This window comes from Phasianus colchicus, chromosome 1 (genome assembly GCF_987193195.1).
Source record: "Phasianus colchicus chromosome 1, bPhaCol1.hap1.1, whole genome shotgun sequence".
In the NCBI taxonomy this organism is placed as follows: Eukaryota; Metazoa; Chordata; class Aves; order Galliformes; family Phasianidae; genus Phasianus; species Phasianus colchicus.
In genome coordinates, this window is record NC_143436.1 from 100,283,918 (window position 1) to 100,304,180 (window position 20,263).

At 37.8% G+C, this 20,263-nt stretch overlaps 1 protein-coding gene across 17 annotated transcripts in view; it reads right to left on the minus strand.

Moving 5' to 3' along the window:
• The window catches only part of NRIP1 (nuclear receptor interacting protein 1), a 144,332-nt gene that overhangs the window by 5,401 nt on the left and 118,668 nt on the right, over positions 1–20,263 (minus strand). For 10 of the 17 annotated variants that reach the window (XM_031612601.2, XM_031612600.2, XM_090121223.1 and 7 more), the window contains one exon: positions 13,952–14,000. The exons of 1 other annotated variant lie outside the window; for it this stretch is intronic. The gene's annotated coding sequence lies outside the window, so the exon portion shown is untranslated. Of the gene's footprint in view, positions 1–37; positions 5,364–13,345; positions 13,857–13,951; positions 14,001–20,263 lie in introns of those variants that run through there. 6 more of the 17 variants (XR_016458816.1, XR_016458817.1, XR_004169641.2 and 3 more) reach the window with 3 other exon arrangements.

The window sequence follows — 20,263 nt, forward strand, 5'->3', positions numbered from 1 at the left end:
ATGAATGCCTTATGATTGACTTCTCAGAGGCTTTTTTTTTTTTTTTTAATTCAAAAGCTACAGGCAACTAGAAGTTAGAAAAATATCAGATCTGAAAAAAGTATGGAATTAGAACAACAGCCATAATGCTAATACCTTAAATACACTCCTGTACAAATACATTCTTAATAGACTTCAAGTCAGTTAAGGAAGTTCCACAAACTATTCAAAACAAACAAGTAAACAAACAAACAAAACAAAACAAAACCAAAAACCCACAGAACTAAAACACCAGCAGAATACTGTAGTGTAAATGAGTATACCCATGTATCTAAACAATGAATTGAAAGCTGGTAGCTCATTCTTGGGAGTCAGTATTTCTCTCACAAATTACCTATGATCTCACTGTTCCTTCAAAATCCTCTGTGTCTCTGCACTGACTTTTGCAAAGGTTCAAATATAATAAACAGCAAGTCCTTGAAAAAAAAATATAGCTCATACATAATGCTTCTCATGAATATGTCAAGCATTCAGCAAGTGCAATGTCTATACAGCTAAGTTTATTTTCTTAAATATTTGGAAATATACTTTATCCAGGAAATAAAGTTCTCCAGCCTCCAAAACCAAACAGTTTATCTGCAGATACATTTTCACATTTCAAAAGGCAATTAAGCTCACAGCATGTTGTTCTTAGACAGGAGTAAGTAGCACTTGATACCCTGCTTTGTGCTTAAGAAAATAAAATTGCATTTTTTTCACTATCATACACTGCAGGTCACCTTAAAGCTAAAGCCCCAAGCCAATGCACTCTGTGTTAAGCTGATATTTGGGAAGATATTACTATTCATAGCTACAAGAAATTTAAAAAATAAAATTGATTTTTAAAAATACAATGCATTTATGTGAATTCCTTAGGTACTCAAAAAGACAACTGCAAGAGATGACGCTTGTGGGCAGTACAGTTTATATTCAGGTACTCTAAACAGCGGCTTGCCACTTTGGTCTGCTTTTTTTGCTTTGTTTATTTGCTTGCATGTTGGAAATTATTCAAGGGCAAGGAAATATTCATAATTTTACTGAAGTCTCATTGATGCAAGGGAGCTTTCATTGAAGAGAATGAAATCTGAAAGGCATATAACACGAGGAAAAGGACATCACAAACCCTTCTAAAGAGGCTGCACTGATCTAGTATCACAATGGCTATTATAACATTAAAAAACCCTGCTGGACCAATGTGCAACACGCAAATATGAAGTCATTTGTCAAGAATGGAAATCACATTAAAAAAAAAAAATCTCTAAACCTATACTTTATTTGTGACGAGAAGCCTGGTAGTAAATTAAACTGTTTGAAAACAATCTCACAACTACACATTTCTAGCAAGTTTTGAACCTGGCATGCTTATCTTCCACTCTCTGATCTGATGTGTGGCCATATGGAATCAGAACCAGCTTTGGGAATTAATGCTTAGCTGGACACAACCATTCAGTAACCTTTTCAAAACACACTGACTAATCCAAAGAATTTCCCTGAAAGTGTGCAATAAATATGATTCCAGAAATTATCTGAAATGAGGAAATAAAAATAGAATGTAAAAAAAAAAAAAAAAAAAAAAGGAAGAGAAGGGGGATCTTATGTGTCTAATGTCTCCGAATCTCTAGAATTATATTTAACTATAGTGAAAGAGCTGATAAATTAAATTTGATATGCTTTCTCGATCAGGCAATGACTGTGCATGAAGCATTTTTTTGTTGTTTCAACTCCTTCTTCACAAATTCTCATATTCTACAAATAAAACGCTTGTTTTGCAGAGGCTATTTTCAGAACCAACACAGCCACACACCGATCACAGCTCATTAAGTCATGTTTACCTAGACAGAACTAAAGCAGCAGCACGACTCACAACACAAGTGCTGTAACCTGGGGAGACACTCCAAAAGTGGAGCATACCATGGGAAATCAGTCCTACAGCCTTTTAAAAAGTGCCCAGGGAGAATCTGTAGGCAGAGTGAGGAAGATAAGAGAATATTAAAACATACACCGAACTGTAGAAATCACAGATGTCCAGAATATTAATTTTTCTTTTGCAGTTATCAAGAGTTCTTTGTTTGCAAACTACAGATATACTTTGTAGTTGCAAAGATTTCAGTGGCAAGATAACAATAAACTCTGAAATCCTTTGGTTAACATGAAGTATTACTGCCACAAAGATAATTAAATTGGAGAACAAACCCTTCTAGGTTAAATCAACAACATCAGTGCCAATAGTTTTTTGCTGATATACACACACACATATATATACACACATAGTTTATGTATAGTATATTGCTAAATCCCTGCTCTATATCAGAAGTATCTTCAGATGAATGCAGCAGCTGAGACCTCTTCACAGATTTGATTCAGGCTGTCAAGGCATTTTGAAGGTTCCCCTTCCAAATTTTTTTTTTAAAGACAAAAGAGAAAAATAATCTGATGATAGAGTACAATTGAGCAACAGGTGAATTCTTCCACTGTTACACACCAGAGAATCTGTGAATCAACACGCCTTTTCTTACAATAAATTAATGGAAATCAAACTCTTCCTTATGATTGTGGGATGTCACTTTGAGAAAACAAAAGCAACTCTTAAAAAAAGTTCTTTCAATTAATGAATGCCTCCACTGCAAATTTTACCTGGAAATGCTACAACAGCCATTCCGCAATTAACCAACAGACACTGAGTTGCTACCACTTAATAAATTAAAAACAGGTAACGATTTACATCGTCATCTACAAACATGTTTAACTGATATCTCTGGCTAGTACTTCTCTTTTCTAAGTCTCCCACTACAGCTTACAGCCTGCCCATTCTTGTATTCCCAAAACAGCTACAGCCCGCCACATCAAGCAGTGTTTCAGATGGTCATTACTCATTTGAGGAATCTAAGGAATAAAGTAGCAGTTTGTGATCCTGGGGTCTTGGTTACTTGCTGTGCTTCAGGCAGGCTGAATGACTTCTGGTTTTTCTTTTCTATATCCTATTTTCACAGATAGAGTAAAATAATAGATGCAACATCAAAAATACAACAGGGGATAAACATATTAAAGAGTTTAAGTTGCTTAACAGCTTCAATAACAGCACTGAGCAAGCACCTAAAACATGATTTCAAACGATTCTGCATCCCTACAAGCTGTCTGTAGTGAGATGCTGCAGAGCAAAATGAAATTAAGTTCTACACAAAGATTCCTACATGCACTAAGAATGGAAATTGCAGCAGAATTTTTCAGTAGACTGAATATGAGCGTAGAAAGGAAAAATGGATGTTCCACAATTATTTATTTTGTTCTGAGCTCCATTCCTTGGACTCAGCAGACAGGAAGGATGTATTCAGAGTGGTGGTACTAGCACTTCTGTTGACTTTTTGCTAAGGTTACAAGCAGTGAAAGAGGCATGATTCAACAACCCACTGCACCAAATGCATACAGCAGCACAAATGTGGAGGTACTTCAAAGGCACTTAAGCATGTACTTTAAGAGAAGCCAGTATTAAGTGCTTTGCTAAATCCCTGCTTTACTTCTGAAATCTACTGAGATGAATGGAGCAGCTGAGACCTCTTCACAGATATTATTTAGTCTGTAAAGGCATTCTAAAGGTTTCCTTTCCCTTTTATTTAAAAAAAGAGAGAGAGAGAGAGACACACAGAGAGAGAGAGAGAGAAGAGTGCAAAAATAATAAAATTACAGAGCAAAATTCAGCAACAGGTGAATATTCCACAGTTGCACACTAGAGGATTTATGAATCAACATGCCTTTTTGTTTTGTTTTTAAATAATAAATTCATGGAAACCAAACACTTTCCCTATGATCACAGGATATCACTTACAAAAAGCAAACACTGACTCCTTCCCAACAGCTTGGCATACTGTTCACTTGTTGATGAGGCCTACTTACTCTAAGAGATTTTAAACATGGAAAAGATAGCCTACTGCTTTTAAAAAGCTGAATCAGGAGAGGGCGTGCTGGGGATCGCATTGCAGTTTGAAAGGTTGTTGCCGGACTTTTCCAGGGACTCCAAGGCACTGCAGAAGTGGAACCCCAACAGCCAGAACCAGGACACTCCTCGCAGCGCTGCCACACTCCCGCTGCGTGCAGAATCACCACTTACCCTTTAAAATGACAGGGCAGGAGAGCCTTTTCATAGATTCATAAAATCGTTTGAGGTAGATGGGACTCCTAAAGGCCATCTAGTCCAAATCCCTGCAATAAACAGGGACACCTAGGGCTAGATCAGGTTGCTCAGAGCCCTGCCCAGCCTGACCCTGGATGTCCAGGAATAGGGCATCCACCACCTCTCAGGGCATCCTGTTCCACTGTCTCATCACCCTTATTTGTAAACGTTCCTTTTTTATACCAACTTAAATCTCCCCTCTTTTAGTTTGAAATCACTTCTCCATGTCCTGTCACAACAGACCCAGTCCTTTCTTATAGTCCATCTTTAGATACTGAACGGCTGCTATGAGGTCATCCTGCAGCCTTCTATTCCCTAGGCTGAGCAGCCCCAGTTCTTTCAGCCTGTCCTCGTAGGAGAGGTGTTCCATCCCTTGGATCATTTTTGTAGCCCTCCTCTGAACACGTTCCAACAGATCTATGTCTCTCTCATATCAGCAACTCAGAGACTTCACTCTGGACACAGTACTCCAGGTAAAGTCTCACCAGGACAGAATAAAGTGACAGGACCACCTCTCTCAATCTGCTGGCTATGCTTCTTTTCCCTGTTGCTATGTTAGGCTATGTACTGCCAAAAGCAATCCTGACCTTACTTTCTGGCATTAGCAGAAGTTTTAAGGTTTGAATTGAAAGGAAGAAAGCCACATCAGGCCAGACAAAGCCTTCAGATGATTTCAGCTGCTTAAACAGTCAGGTTTTGGTAAGTTCTGTAGAAGATTGATCCCCTAAAAGTTGACACAATAACCTGAAGGAACACAAAGAGATATCATTTTATTAAAGCACATGAACTACAAAGTCCTAAGTAACATAAAATTGTTGCAAACATAGAACCAACACCATAGCAGACAAGAAATGCTTTTTCTTCAGGGGAAAAAATACAACTGTTAGCAAACCAACAACTTAATGAAGAAAAATAACTGAACTGTGCTGACAGGTTATTTAATATTTGGGCTTACTTAGGCTTTTGTTTTAAGGCCTGATAAAATGTAAATACTAATGACTGTGGACATCAGCTGTGACCTCTGAGTTGTACATGAAAGGGGTGGCTGTTTATACATTGATCCTGACAGGTGTGAAGCAAGGCATTCAGATATCCAAACGCAGCATCATTCTGCTCCTCAGACTTGTGTGGTCTTCTCCACCCAGGCCACATCATACCACTGCATAGCAACAAGGAGCTGTGGGATAATACAATGTATGTCAAAGGGGAATAAAGTATTTCTCTGTCTTTTAAAGGAGGCCTGGAAACAAAAGACAATTCCCTTTTTAGGCAGACACCCTTCCAGGAAGGCAATAGAGCTGATGGGGAACATTTTATGCACATGTGAAGAGAAATGCAGAAGCTGGAACACCTCAAATTAAGAGGCAAAGTTATCTTCACATGGAAGACCAAAAGCCCTAGCAATGTTGGCTACCCTAAAGCTTACAGATACCCATGTCACTTTTGATGTACACCTATAACTGAGTGTTTAATGTAAATTTCAGTCAACTCCTTTGCAGAGACCCACATACTTCTTACCACTGAAATAAAAAGAACTGTTACTTCAGTAGTATTTGTAAGTGCAACGCAAAGGGTACCTTCAAGTTCATTTCTTGATCAGGATCTGCTTTCATTCAAAAACACATGCTCTTGCCAGCTCTATTAAGAACAATATCAATTTCTAAATACCACTTGTGAAGGAAGTGAATATTCAACATCTAGGACTGCCTTGTAAGTTGTTTCTCAACAAATACCAAGGATACCAAAAGCAAACAGCCTCAAGAAATTTATCATTTATTTAATAAAATATACTGGTAGGTACAGTGCAATGGACAGAGGATGCATCTTCCCATCTTTATATATTACTTCATAATTACTTACGTAATTAAAAGAAATCTAACAACCAGACTTCTATTTCACCACCTCCCCCTAACAAACAACTGATTCTGGTCTTATCAGTGTCAGCAGTCCAAAAATGCAACTTGATTAATATAATTGATTAATATAAAGTGATTAATATACAGTGACTTCAGGACAATCATGGTTTTGCCTTATGATTATTGCATGTAGACACATCAGACCTTCTATGTGTTGGAGGTAACTGACAGCGCAACCATTTCACCATACAATGGCGTATTTCCTGGACTTAGTGGAGTAACCGTACGTATCCAGTGATTTGTCCAAAGTCATTCTATGTTATTTTAACCAGTAATTGGTTGCACAAAGGCCAAGCTATACCTGACTGAAAAGAAGGCAGCTGTTACTGAAAGTAAGAATGTGTTCCACTTGAGACCAAGTGCCTCATGGCTAGCTATGAATGAGATGCTTTCTAAACTTTCTGCAGAATAGGTTTCAACTAACAGTAAAAAAAAAAACCCACACAGGAATTCCATAGTAAGGTATAGGATCACACTCACATAATATTCAATTATATGTGCACAAGGGCTGCTCCAAAAGTAATGCCTCCAATTCTATTATGCTGGTCCATGATGTCAGAGGTAGATAATGGTGGTACGGTGACAGAGACTTAACCTTTCTGACAATATTCCACTACGTTTTATTGTCGTGCAACAGATTGGAGGTGATGCATTTCAGCAGTGGTGATAGCAATGTGAAAGACAAACCACGTTCTGGATGGCCATGGGCAGCTGGCACAGCATAATCAGCTCACTCACACAAATAAGTGTATTACAATCAGGGAACTGTGTAGAAAGCTGAATATGGGATTCACTGCATTGAAAACAATGGTAGCAATGCTGGAATACAATTAACTTTGCACACATCGGGTGCCACTGTTTCTGACAGAGAAACAGAAAACACCATATGAAAGTTTGTCAGGACCTACTGAACAAACATGAGGTTGAAGATGACAGTTTCATGAATTGCATCATTACTGGTAAGGAGATGTGATGTCACCACTATGAGCTGAAGTCAAAATGGCAGTCCATGGAGTAACAATAGGTGAATTTCCCACTGAAGAAAAAGTTCAAGATGCAGCCCTCAGTAGGTAAAAGGTTGTGCGCTGTCTTTTGGGATAGGAAAGGGGGGGTTCTTGTCCATATCCTAGAACCCAGACAAATCAACTCTGACCACTGCATTATATTGCAACACTGACTAAACTGAAGGCTTGAACTTCCAGAGTCAGGCCAGAGAAGAAGGTAACCATTCTCCTGCAACATGAAAATGCCAGGCCGCATATCAGTTTGAAGACTGAGGAGCACACTGCCAATTGTGGCTAGACTATCGCACCACACCAATTGCATGGTCTGGGTTTGGCAACTTCTGTCTTCCATCTCTCGGGCCTGATGAAAAATTTATTGTGTGGGCCACATTTTCCTAGCAACACACCATCATAGCTGCTGTGAAACAGTGAGTCAACTCTGCTGGAGCAGATTTCTTTTTTCCCCATACATGTAGAGCATAGAGGCTCCTGTTTATCACTGGTAAAAATGCACAGCTGATGGTGTTGACTGTTGAAAAATAGTGTTTTGTAGCTGAGAACTTGCTCAAATAGTGTTATTGTGCTCTTTGTATCTGTTGTAACTTCCTCGGAAATAAAAGGAGGCATTACTTCCAGAATGACCTATGTCTCATCTCAAATTTATATATAGATACAGATTTCTTTTTATTTTCATTTAAATGAAAGAACAATATTGTTTCTATTTTAATGAGACTTGAGTCTTTTGTAGGTCATGTTTCCAAAGGCTAAGGACACAGAAGAGGCTCATATAATTTCAGCTAAGTGGAAAAGGAAGAGCCCACATTAACTAGAAGGTTTTTTCTAGTTCAATTGCAAAATTGATTTTTTTCTCCTAAGTAGCAAAAACATTAACAGAAATGAATTTATAACATAAGAACAAATTTAAGCAAAACTTGAGGAGAAAAAGCTAACACCCTGTGAAGAATGCCACAAATTTATCATCTTTAAGGTGTCAGAGTTTACCTGAAAATACTCAATTTCCAACTAAAATACTGAAAACCTTTTAATTCATATTGATGTATAGCGATGATTAGTTACTTAACAACACTCTCAAACTTTAGGAATTATGCTGCAACTCAATGTAGTCCATGAGTCATACTGACCTAAACCTTGAATCAAGTTGGAACAGCTAAAATACTAAACTAAAAAATGAAAACTCTTACTTTGTATATGCTGCTGAAAAGCCACTATAAGAGTAATGGAAGGCCAGCAAGTGGAAATGCTTAACTACCTTTCAATACAAAGGGAAGCATTTTGAAATAATTTCTCAAATTTTATGTTGGAAAAAAAAAAAAGACAAGCATTTTAAGCATCAGCTAATTTGGGACCACCTTTCAAAGCGCATCTTAAACCAACAAGTTTACTAAGCCTTTATAAAGTCATATGCCTACAATGCCAGTTACAAAAACAGCTTCACTTCCATGTTGCATACATCTATGCTAGCCCAAGAACCCTGTTGAACAATCACAGCACCAGCAAGTCATTAACCAGCTGCTAGCGAGTCTCATCATTTTGTAGGAAAAAGTCAATCTCAGCCACCATGAAGAAGTCCAGCAATAAAGAAAACGGACAAGTTCAGAAGCTGCACATTTAGATGTATATAAAAACATGGTTCTACAGAAATTTGCCTAATTTAAGAGTGAAGCTGCTGCCAGAACACATGACTCCATGGACCTTCAGCTGCTTGCTCGTCAGCTTCCTTCCATTGACACAAGTGTTCTTACATAAAGCTCCTACTGGGCAAGTAGGACTAAGAGCCTCAATGTCACCAAAAGGAACCTCCCAAAATGCCATGGAATGCTTGCTTCACTGTTCTCCCTGTGGGGATGTCTGAGAGATGTGTCTGGAGAAGTGTGTAGGACAAAGGACAGAGCCTACTTTTTTTTTAGAATCAAACCACACTTCTGCCAAAAGCAAACAACAGAAGTACCTCTACCTGTTGAGATTCCCTAGGAAGAAACCCAGGCAGACTGTCTCTTGAACAAAGATGACTTTACTGATCAGATGAAGATGCCTTTAAGAAGCATCTCCTAAGCAGAATTTAAAAAATGTATACTACACATATACACGTATGCATAATTTATACACACAAATAGAACAACTAGAATATTTTTATATTCTGAGGCATTCTATGAAGCTGCAGTATAAATCCTACTAAACTGAACTTAGTTTGCCCATCCCTAAAATAGATTTGACATACAAACACAAACAAGGTCAAGGTCACAGATCAGCAAGAAAGATTACAAAGAGGACTGATGTAAGAGCTGGCATTTGATCAAAGCTCCTGGTGCTGGTTGTTGTTTTTTCCCCCCCTCTTAGTACACTTACCAGAAATACCACTATATTTTCTTTACATTGGTGCATTCTAAGTTTAAGTGCTCCCCACTTTTAAGAGCAGCTGACCTCTGCTTGTTTACATTAACAAAAGAAGTTAGGCAGGTTGTCAAATAAATAAGGAGCAATTTTATATTAAATGAAAAGCAAATGGAAGATACCACTTTTTGCAATCTTTTTTGTACTATTCAATACATATTAAATCGCAAATCCAGAAAGAGACCACTGCTACAGAGTCAAGACCTCAGTTTATGTACTCACGTACTCTGAGCTGCTTATCTTCATATAGCAATTATAGGTGAGCTTCTAAACACTCATTTATCCTTACTATCTGTGTACACAGCATATATTTCTCAATTTACTAAAACAAAAAGAACGTGTAACATGATCTATGCAGAATACAATCAAACTAACTTCTTCTGTAATCAGGACAAGTCTCCTCCTAGAAACCTTCTCTAATGCTGAACGTTGTGCAATTGAGCAGGTTAAACACTATAGCAGCAGTTAAAATAATCATTAAAATTCAGAGGTCGAGTAAGAATAGTTAGAAATGGAAGTCAGTTACTGATCTATTCATCCACTCATCTACTGATACATTCTCAAAGCTTGAAACGTGCTGAAGAATATTTATCTTGCTGGTCACAATATTTATCTTCTGACACAAACAGGAGAAAGAAAAGGTGTACTGAGCAACAAAAAGACACACAAAATTCAAACTTGCAACATCATCACAAAGCTGAGATGCTCCTTCTAATAACTAGCAACCTGAAGAACAGCATGGCTTGTACCAGCACAGTTCTGATGTTAGTCTAAACATGACTGGGAGCAGTTTATATTTAGAGAGTGCTATGCCTATGAATAGGTCTGTTCATGTTGGTATAAAGCTTTTATTGGAACTCATTTAGGAGTAAACTGCTTAACTTGTACATGGGAATCTCAGACACGGCCAGTAAAACTTTGTCATCACACCACATCATCTTCACCATGTTTCTGTTTTAACATGTTTAATGATTTCTTCCTCCATCTACTTTCTGTACAGATATCACGTTAGCCACTTGATTGGGTTGGCTCAGTCAGTAATGAAGAAGCTTAAAGGAATAGGGCAGGAAAACAATGCCAGCTTAAGAAGGCTACTTTTCAACAACATTCTTTACACAGATTAGATTGCCACTTTTATGCTGCAGTATCACCTGAGTTACTACAGCCAGACACAAACCTCTCCTGAAGCCTGGCATGCAAGCTTCTCAGCACAGCAGTATAGGTGTTTTTAGCTCTGACACTGAGACACATGATATTCTAAAACAGTCACTGTTTAAGATCAAACTGAGTTAAATTTTAGACCTTAGGGCAATACAATTCTATTAACTTTTTTTTTTTTAACCCTCAGAGCAAAATGGAAGAAGGTATATTAAAATGCAATTTCTACCTTTCCTACACTACAAAAGGCTGCACACAGAATCATAGAATTTCTCAGTTTGGAAGACCTTAAAGATCATCCAAAGATGTCGAACCACAACCTAACCATACTACCCTAACTAACAACCCTCCACTAAATCATGTCCCTGAGCACCACATCCAAATGGTTTTTAAACACATCCAAGGATGGTGACTCAACAACCTCCCAAGGGGAGCCTATTCCAGCGCTTAACCATCCTTTCTGTAAGAAGTGTTTCCTGATACCCAACCTAAACTCACCCTGGTGCAATTTGAGGCCATTTCCCCACATCGTGTCACCTGTTACCAGTGAGAAGAGACCAACCCTGCTCTCGCTGTAATCACCTTTCAGACACCAGAAGAGAGCAACAAGGTCTCCCCCTCAGCACCCTTTTACCCAGACACTCAAGTGTGAGGAAGGAAAAATAACACATATGCACAAATATCAGGCAATGATTATGATTCAAGATTAAAAACAAAGGTTCATTCAACATCTGCAAATTAATGACACTTTGAGATTCAAACACACATGAAAACATATGAGACATCTTACATCCAAAATAATTCAAAGAAGCATCTGCTTGTAAGTGGTACAGTTAACCAACACTTTAAATCAAGCCTATTTGAGTTCAATAGCTTAAGTTTACTAGCGCACGCAAAAGAAGTCCAATGCACAAAAATTCTTTCACTTCAATCTAGCTTGTAAATAAGTCAATTGCATCATATCAGGCCTTTCCTTATATTACAAACTTTCCACTTAATTTGATTATGAAGATTAATCTGAACTAAAACAGGTCAGCAGCTTTTTTTTTTCTCCTGCTAAATACAGGTTCACCCTCTACAACCTCTGCAGGAGCAGGGGGCTTCTTCTATTCCAGCACTTCTATTCAGCTACTTCTGAATTTGGGATCAAACTGCATGCTTTTTCAAGCTAAAGGGATGTAGTACACTGCATCAATGGGCAGTGGATGACTTTTTTTTTTTTTTTACTGTGACAACATAGAATTGCATTTCAGACATGAAATGTCTATTTTATTTCCCTTCAGAAGACTCTAATGGGCAGAGTCAAAGCTCTCAGCAAAGAGAGCCTGAAGATGTAAATGTAAGCTATTTTCAGTCTGTTGTCTTTTAAAAGGAGGTAATGACTAACTGCAATGAATGAATAGTTAGCCAGTAGAACAACAAAACCAAATGTCAGCTAGCACAATGAAGAGAGTACTTCTGTCTGATCAATTCAGTAAAGCAGTCCACAACAACTGATCATCTTGAAGCACTGGCTGGCTGCTCTGCCTAATTCCATAAAGGCACTATTTTTATGACAGCTTAAAAAAAAAAAATGTCCTTTTTCATGTTTATGTGAAATTTCAAATCAAGAAATTTTCTGAAGTCAAAATAACATACAGACAAATGGTGAAACAGTAATTCCACTCATTATTTAAAACTTATTTTTACTGACAAATTAGGTCTACAGATTTTAATAGGCCACCAAAATAATGGTAAAATTATGCACACATACAGATCCCTGCACCAAAGAGGCATCAAATTTTATTCAAAGTATCTTAATATTACAGAATTAGGCACATGAATAAATGGAGACACATCATTCTGAAAAACAGTAATAGATCACCAGTATTAAGAGTCCAGTCAAGTTGGAGTTCTAGAACTTAATGAAAGCATGTTCACATTCAAGATTTGAATGCAGTTTACAATACAATCAGTTATTATTCAGGGCACAGAACAAGATTTCTTATCCTAAACTAGACCAGAATGATTATACCAGCTTGCCTGTTCCTCAAGTTGCTCAACACACAGCCGCACAGCAGGCGATGCGTTTTGCCATGTGCTGGAAGTCTAACAAATTAAACTAGCAGTAACAAAGGCAATAGAGGGAAGACAGTAAATTCCTTTTTGTAAGCCTTCCTAACATTGCAGAGTAGGTGGGAAACAACACAGGAATAACCCAGAATTGTTATTACAATTTCAGGCTGTCTATTTAATGCCTACTGGTTAAGTACAGAGAGAAGGAAACTGTCATAAAACAAAGCAACTGTATGTCACGAGCACAGTAAATGAAGACAGTTTATGCAACTTGAAGTCTCCTATGTACTGTAGAGTATAAAGTCATTATCTAACAGCATCCAAAACCACCACTCTGTCAATTTAGCTGATCAGGCTAGATATTATTTCCAACTTAGTCTGCCCTGGTAGAGATCTGAGCACAACTGATGGGTCACAACCCATGTCCTTTGTATTATATAAAGCCATCTTTCCTTGACAGAATCATTTCCCAGCTCAATATACCATCAATAAGCAACTCTAGTGTTTTCTGAATCAATATACAGTAAGGCATTGTCAGTGACAAGAAGATAAAAGTCCAGTTCCATTGGCTGAATATATTCTTACTAAATATCATATCCTGAGTTTTGGGTGTGTTTTTGTTTTTTTTTTTTTTTTAGAGTGGTTAAAAGAATAAAGCCATAAAGCTAAAGGTTTTCATTCTACCTCTGCTGCTAAACTTGGCCAGCAAATGATACCAAATAACTTTAGTAAAGATAACATCAATGTGGTATCCTATGAGTTCAAGCTCATACATACCTGCAGAACCTAACTGAACTGATAGATGACTCACAAATATCAAATTAACACTGAAGTGAATGACACTGGATCAGCAGAGGTACAAGTCAAAAAGGGCAACAAAAGAAAAGCAGTAGGGAATACGGTAGGGAGGGGAACTGCCCCCACTCTTCTGAAACAACCAAATACAATTTAAAATCCATTTCTCAATAGAAGGCCAGAAGTTCTAGTAGTCAGTTGATCATGTCTCCAGCTTCTTGGGATGCTTTCCACAGATGCCAAGCTAACAATCTCAGATCAACAATTATCTGGGCATGTGAAACAAACCATAAACTGACTCAGAATTCTTAGGAAGGATAAGGACCAAAGCTAGTGTGATTTAGATGTGAAGCAAAAAAAAAAATTTAAATTAAAAAACACAGTGTAGTAAGTTTCTTTTCAATTTCACAGTCAGAAACTCATACCTTGAAAGCGTCAGTGCTGGAGCTCTATCAATCTGCTTTTCACTCCACCCTGCCAAAAATAAATATATTAAATCAGAATGTAGAAGCAGAAAACGAAGAGCAATTTTAACAGTTAATGGATGACTCTCCTATTAGTTCATGAAAACAAGTCTTCCTTGCTTCTAAAGGATGTTTCAAGAGACTAAATTTTCCCCTAAAATTGATTTTACTTGTGGGGTTAGTTTCTGATACTATCAGAGCTTGATCACTGTGTAAGAGTTGAACAAGCTGGTAAGGGGGGTAACACGCCAGAACAGAGGTGATGGGTTTTCTCACCCTGTCCTAGGAAAAAAAAGTAATCAGTCAATACAAATCAATACAATTATTCTGATATTACTGCTGTCCCCCTACTCATGACAATGTTGACATTGCATTCTGCTTTTCTAAAATATTATTTGTCCTCTCATTTCTCCATACCAGTTACCTTCATTTAGTCTTCAACTCCCAATGCTTCTACATTACAAACACCGAACCACCATTCTGCACTACACAGAGCACAACTGTTACTGTAATCATTTCCTTCAAGACAGGGCCTGTTTAGACCTCCACTTCAAGTTAAATTGTTTTTCTCTTTCTCTACATGTGGTTTAAAATTTCTCATTTGAGTTCTACTGACATTAGTAACTCTTTCGCTTCTGCCCACATAACCTAACCGCTTACTGCGTCCTTCTTCCATTGCTCACGTTTGCACAAACATCTGTTTTTAACAAAATATTCAGGCACCTCTCACACAGGAAATCCGCTATGTTTCTGCACTGCTCCCCAGACAAAAAAACCCAGCTGCACTCTTGAGGCTTGCACTTGACAAGTCATCATAATAAAAATTAATCAAAATCCACTGAAGTAGCTCCAACAAAGCATGTGCCAAAGCATAGATTATGTATGTTGCTTGCCTTCTCTATTTGTCCTCTTTCCCTCAGGAAATCATAATTTAAACGAAGTTTAGAAATCTATGCATCTGTACCTGTGAGATGCTAAGCACATCAATAATGTGAGGTCTGCTGCCCAACAATTAGAAGCCTTAGAATTGGCCTCCAGCATAAATTCTCTTAGAAGAGAAAAAACCCCAACATTGAAAACCACATATGATATGGAGAAAGGGGTACAGAAGGGCTAAACTACACTGCAAAAGGGCTTCTCTTGTGTTGCTGCTCTTAAGGAGTTAGGAAGAGTTCTTTCCCTTCCTGGCTGGTACAACAAAGGTATCTCTACCCTGTTGCAAGCTGTTTTCATTCAGTGAGCACACGCAGAAGATTGACCAGAAAGACCAGAACAAGAGAAGGAAACACTGCTCCTAGAAAAACTGATTATCAGGATAACAACACTTGGTTATTTATTTAATCACGATAGAGATTGGTGCCAAAGCCAACATGAACACGGAAATTTTTGAATTGGAACTTTAAAGCAGAGAAATTACCTGTCCCAAAGAACAGTTACACATAAACCCAAGACCTAGTTCAGTGAAACAAAGAAAGCTTTCTGTCTCAGCTGCCTTAATAAGGTAGCCTTGTGAGCCAAAACAGCAGACTTATTTCTGCACATGCTCCACATTTATTTATTTTTTTAAACATACTTTCTCCTCCCATTCATCAAATTAGTGAGATTGGGTTTACTGGGTCTGATTTCTGCTTCACTGCAAACAAAACTTAACCTGATTTTCTTCCGAAGTCCCTTCGGTCTTTCTTTAAATCACACAAACCAGGATTTCAGCTGTAGCACTTTCTAAAGGTGAACAGTTTGGCTTACCAAGAATAACCTACTGCGATGCTAATTCCACTTGCCTTCCTTATATTCTGCCAGGTTTACGGGAACAAGTCTGTCTGTGCTTGACATTTGCTGGGATACACTGTATGGCATAATTACTATTGTAAAACATTTTATATACCTATAAACTCAGACTGTTACCCCGAAGTGCTTACAAACTAGGACAAGACAGGGACAGCTAAGCAGAAAAGGAATTTTGTAGAGAAAAGATAGATTTAAGGAAGTGAAGATGGTAAGCGAAGGCAGACAAGTTATCCAAGCTGCCTGGGAAGCTGTCTCAAAAGCATTCTGAAGGCATTCTGAAGAAGAGCAGGAGCAAGACTATAGAATACTGCACACTGTAAGAAGAAACAGACAGCCTCTTTCTTTCAAATATAAGGGTAGGGATGAAATTCTAGATAGTGTGGTTTCTAAAATCCTAACACAGAAAGTACTCCCACCAAACTAAAATAAACACCATGGTAAAAATGCATATGAATAAGAAGTCAAACTCTGAGGATATCAGTATTGCCTTTATACTGATCTTGACCAACTGAACAAGAGGGAGGACTAGAAGATCCAATACATCCCAACTCTCTAATCTGTTGTTCAGAAAGGAGAAGCAGATGAGGGTGGACATTGGTAAATGACTACCATCTCCATTCAGACCAAAACAAACCACTCGCATGTGTTAAAAAAATAATCCAAAATGAAAATTCTAAATAGACAGAACACTGTTCTTGTAATTCATTTTTACGTACAAGAAGCAAAATGAACATTCAATGCAAATTGGTTTTGTCAATTGCCTGCTGAAACATGATCAGTTCAAAGGAACACGGAACAACAACATATGCCTTTTTGCTAATATATCTCAATGTAACATGCAACAAAATATTTTTTTTCCCCCAATTAAACAGTTTGTTTGCCTTTGATTACCGTAAAGCAAATAGAACTTGCTCTTGGAAAGAGTCTATTTATATTCCTTACAGATCAATCATGAGAAAGGTAGTAGTATTTACAACAGTTTTGCACCAACTTTCAACCATTTGATAAGGATATTAAAGTAAGATCTTTGCTTTTCCAGGTAGTGCCACTAAAACCTCTCATTAAACATCTTCCTTTGTTTGACTGGCAAATTTGATTATGAGTTTAATTTTTGCACAGTAGAGCTCATCCAGTCATTTTTAATTACAAATTGTTTTGCACTCCATCATGGCTAGCTGAATGCTATAAGAACCCCTTGACATAGTGACTTCATAAGCCTTGGAGAGCACTAGAAGTGTTCTTAGAAGCACAGAACTGTTAATAAGAGACGTTTTCCTCCATTGATTGTACTGTCAGCTGTAATTCTGCAGGAGTCCGTACTTGCAAATTATGGAAAATGTGCATCTGAACTACCCTTCCATGAAATGATTTTCTCTTTCTCAAAATGATAGTACTGGTAAAAAAAAAAAAAAAAAAGCTGAGAAGTGCCTGAAGTTGAGCATCCTGAGCAGTAGCTTTATCTTTAATATAACCACAATTTAGGAGCTCCATTTAAAAAACAAAGAATCTCAGTATACTTCAACATCAAGCTGCAGACAGTAGGCACCATTCCCAACTATAAAACAAATCCTCATGATGTACCTATTTACAACATGAGCCTAGAAAACAAAATAATCCCAAACTATTCATGACTTCAGTGATCTAAAAAATTCAATTCTATATTATCTATGTGTAAGATGAGATCATGAAAAAAGCCCACTCACAAACAAAAAGAGAACTAATGACAAGTAAGAGGCATCTCAGTTGCCAAAGACTTATTTCAATCTGACATCTAAACATCTGAAACTAGGCTGCTGCTGCTCACTGCACACTGACTATAGTAATTTCACTCCTCCACTGTTCACCAGGACCTCTCATCATACGCACTGTATGGGTCTAAACCATGTTCGAAGTTTCTGGGTAGTATCAGTGTGCAAGAACACACCCCTATTTCTGACCAAAACAGAACATCTAACAAATATCAATGTACATTCCACCACTTTTCCCCTCTTTTCAGAGATCTGTCTACGATGGCCAAAGTCCACTGAGTTTGCTGGAGTTAGGAGGACCATAGCAGAAGCTGATAAACCAAGAGCAATGAAGTCCTTTTTATCCAGAAACAAGGACCTTTCAAAATGAAGTACATACAAATGCTTATACATCTCTTTAAGCACTTCCTTCCCCAACAGATCCATTTTTTATTTCCCTGCTTTAGAAAGCTGCCAGTCTGCTTTTTGTTGGCCTAATTCAGCTGCAATACATTCAGCACTGGATTTCTCAGATAGATTAGAAACAGGCTGTGCATTCATTCGCATGTACAAGTAAATAAAATACAACTCTGGCAGTCCATGCTCTCAGCAGAGCTACAAAGGAGAGGTGAATGAAGCTGACAGAGCAAGTATACTCACGCAGGTGTCTTTTTTAAAAGCTACAGAACTTCTTAGTGCTGCCCAGGTTCTGGAACACTGAATCATGACAAGCTTGACTGAGGTTCCTGTGGATACTGCATGAGTGACTAAAACTTCAGCCTGGCAAAATGAGTTTGTCTTCCATTTAAACAGAGCCAAAAGGATAGGAAGAATATTCACCCCTTAATAACCAATATTAATATATCTCCCACTAGTTCTTATTACCTCAAATTCCATTTTTGGAGCTAACAAGACTGGCTTCAAAGAACATACATTTTAAATTGATCTTAAAGTTTTATTCACATAAGTAGTTTCTGACTTGCAAATATCACTAAAAAACCCAAATATGGTTACCGTGGAAATTCATTTGTAGAATTTTCAGATATCCATCATAGTTCCCCAGTGCAGGAGAGAGAGGAAGAACCTTGAACAACTGCCATTGGCTTTACAAAACACGCAAATGTTGGGAAGAATAGCAGTATTCCAAATCCTGTAACTACTCATAGGCACTTAATTAGACCATCTAAGGTTGATGCTGTAGAAGCAAAGATTCATAATGTGGGGTAAAAATGTAAAATAAAAACTAAGTTAAGAATTGGAACTTTTAACAAGCTCTAAGTCTTCCAAGAGAAAAGATGGAACAAAGAATATTAATCACCCCATCTAATCTAAATCATTTACCGTTATCCCAATAGGGCATTCATGCCAGTAAAAAAAAAAAGTCACATTACAAGAACATCTTAAAAACGTATAGAAGTGTTTTTAAGAACAGCTTTTCTCTTTCTTATCTTACCACAGTTGCCCCTGGAAGCAGCCCTTTTATTAATGGTTCCATTTCAATCAATCACTCAAACCACATCTGCTACTGCAGATGCTTTATCCAGTAGTCAAGAAAAATAATGCTCGGGTTCATTGTATTAAGTCTTATAAAAATCCTCCCCCATCACTTTAATGGGAAGTCAGCAACACTTAATTTTTAGGGAAAGTTAACCAACATAATAGACAAAATAATTCCCTCAAGAGGTTTAGCTCTGGTCTCAGTTCAGTACACAAGGCTGTTAATTACACAACTGCCTTCAGCATTAAGAGGAATCTGGTAGCTACAGCACTCAGTTAAGACTGTCTTTGATATCTGCACACACATGATCTATTTACTTAGAAAAGTTATGCAACACCTCAAGTTCCTCTTCTTTACCAATGCTAAAGCATGCTAACAGAAGGACAGGGGGTGGATATGGGCAACAGGCACTTCACAAGCTCAGGGAGGGCACAGCTACTGTTCAAAAAGCACCTAAACCCGAATTTCCTACTAAAATCTGCCCCACCTGATGATACGCACAAGCATCAACTCCTGCTTAAAACTTGGTTAAACATCTCCAGAGTAAAGACTGTGCTACATGGTCAATCAATGGTGGAATCAACTGCCTGCCTCCATCCTAAGAGTGGTTTTCTAATATAGCAGACCACTCCAGGTCACACTGTATTCCAAAATCATCATGCAGATTTTACTATTTTCAAGCATGCTGATTCAGTAAAGCTGGCAGTGTAAGTTTTCATTCTGCAAACAGCCTTCTACTTTCCCTTTAAGAAAACAAACTCAGACAAATCACATGCTACCCATGCTGACATACTCCACAATACTAGGACAAGTGAGGTACCAAAAACACACTATCCACTATCTTCTCTCTGCAAACTAAAGAATCTATCTTGTATCGCTGCTGATAAACTAATGATTGGGGGGAAAATTAGGGGGAAGGAAAGGGGATACAATCACAATTTACACAACTGGCTCTACTCGAAAAAAAAAAAAGGAGTTACATGAAGTCTCAAAGCAGTCACAGACTGGTAAAGCATTTTCAAGGACTTGGATTTCATCACATCATTTTCTTTTCCTCCAATCCTTAAAGTCATAGGTTGAATTATTTATGAACAGAAGTTAATTGCATCGAAATGCAGTACTGCTCTGTATTTAACACTTTCTTCAGAACTCAGTACTTTCCACCAACTGGTTAAAGTCTACAAGAAGTCAAAATGGAATTTCAGATGCAATTTAACTATTTCTGCAACAGTATCATTATTGACTTTCAAAATTTTTGTT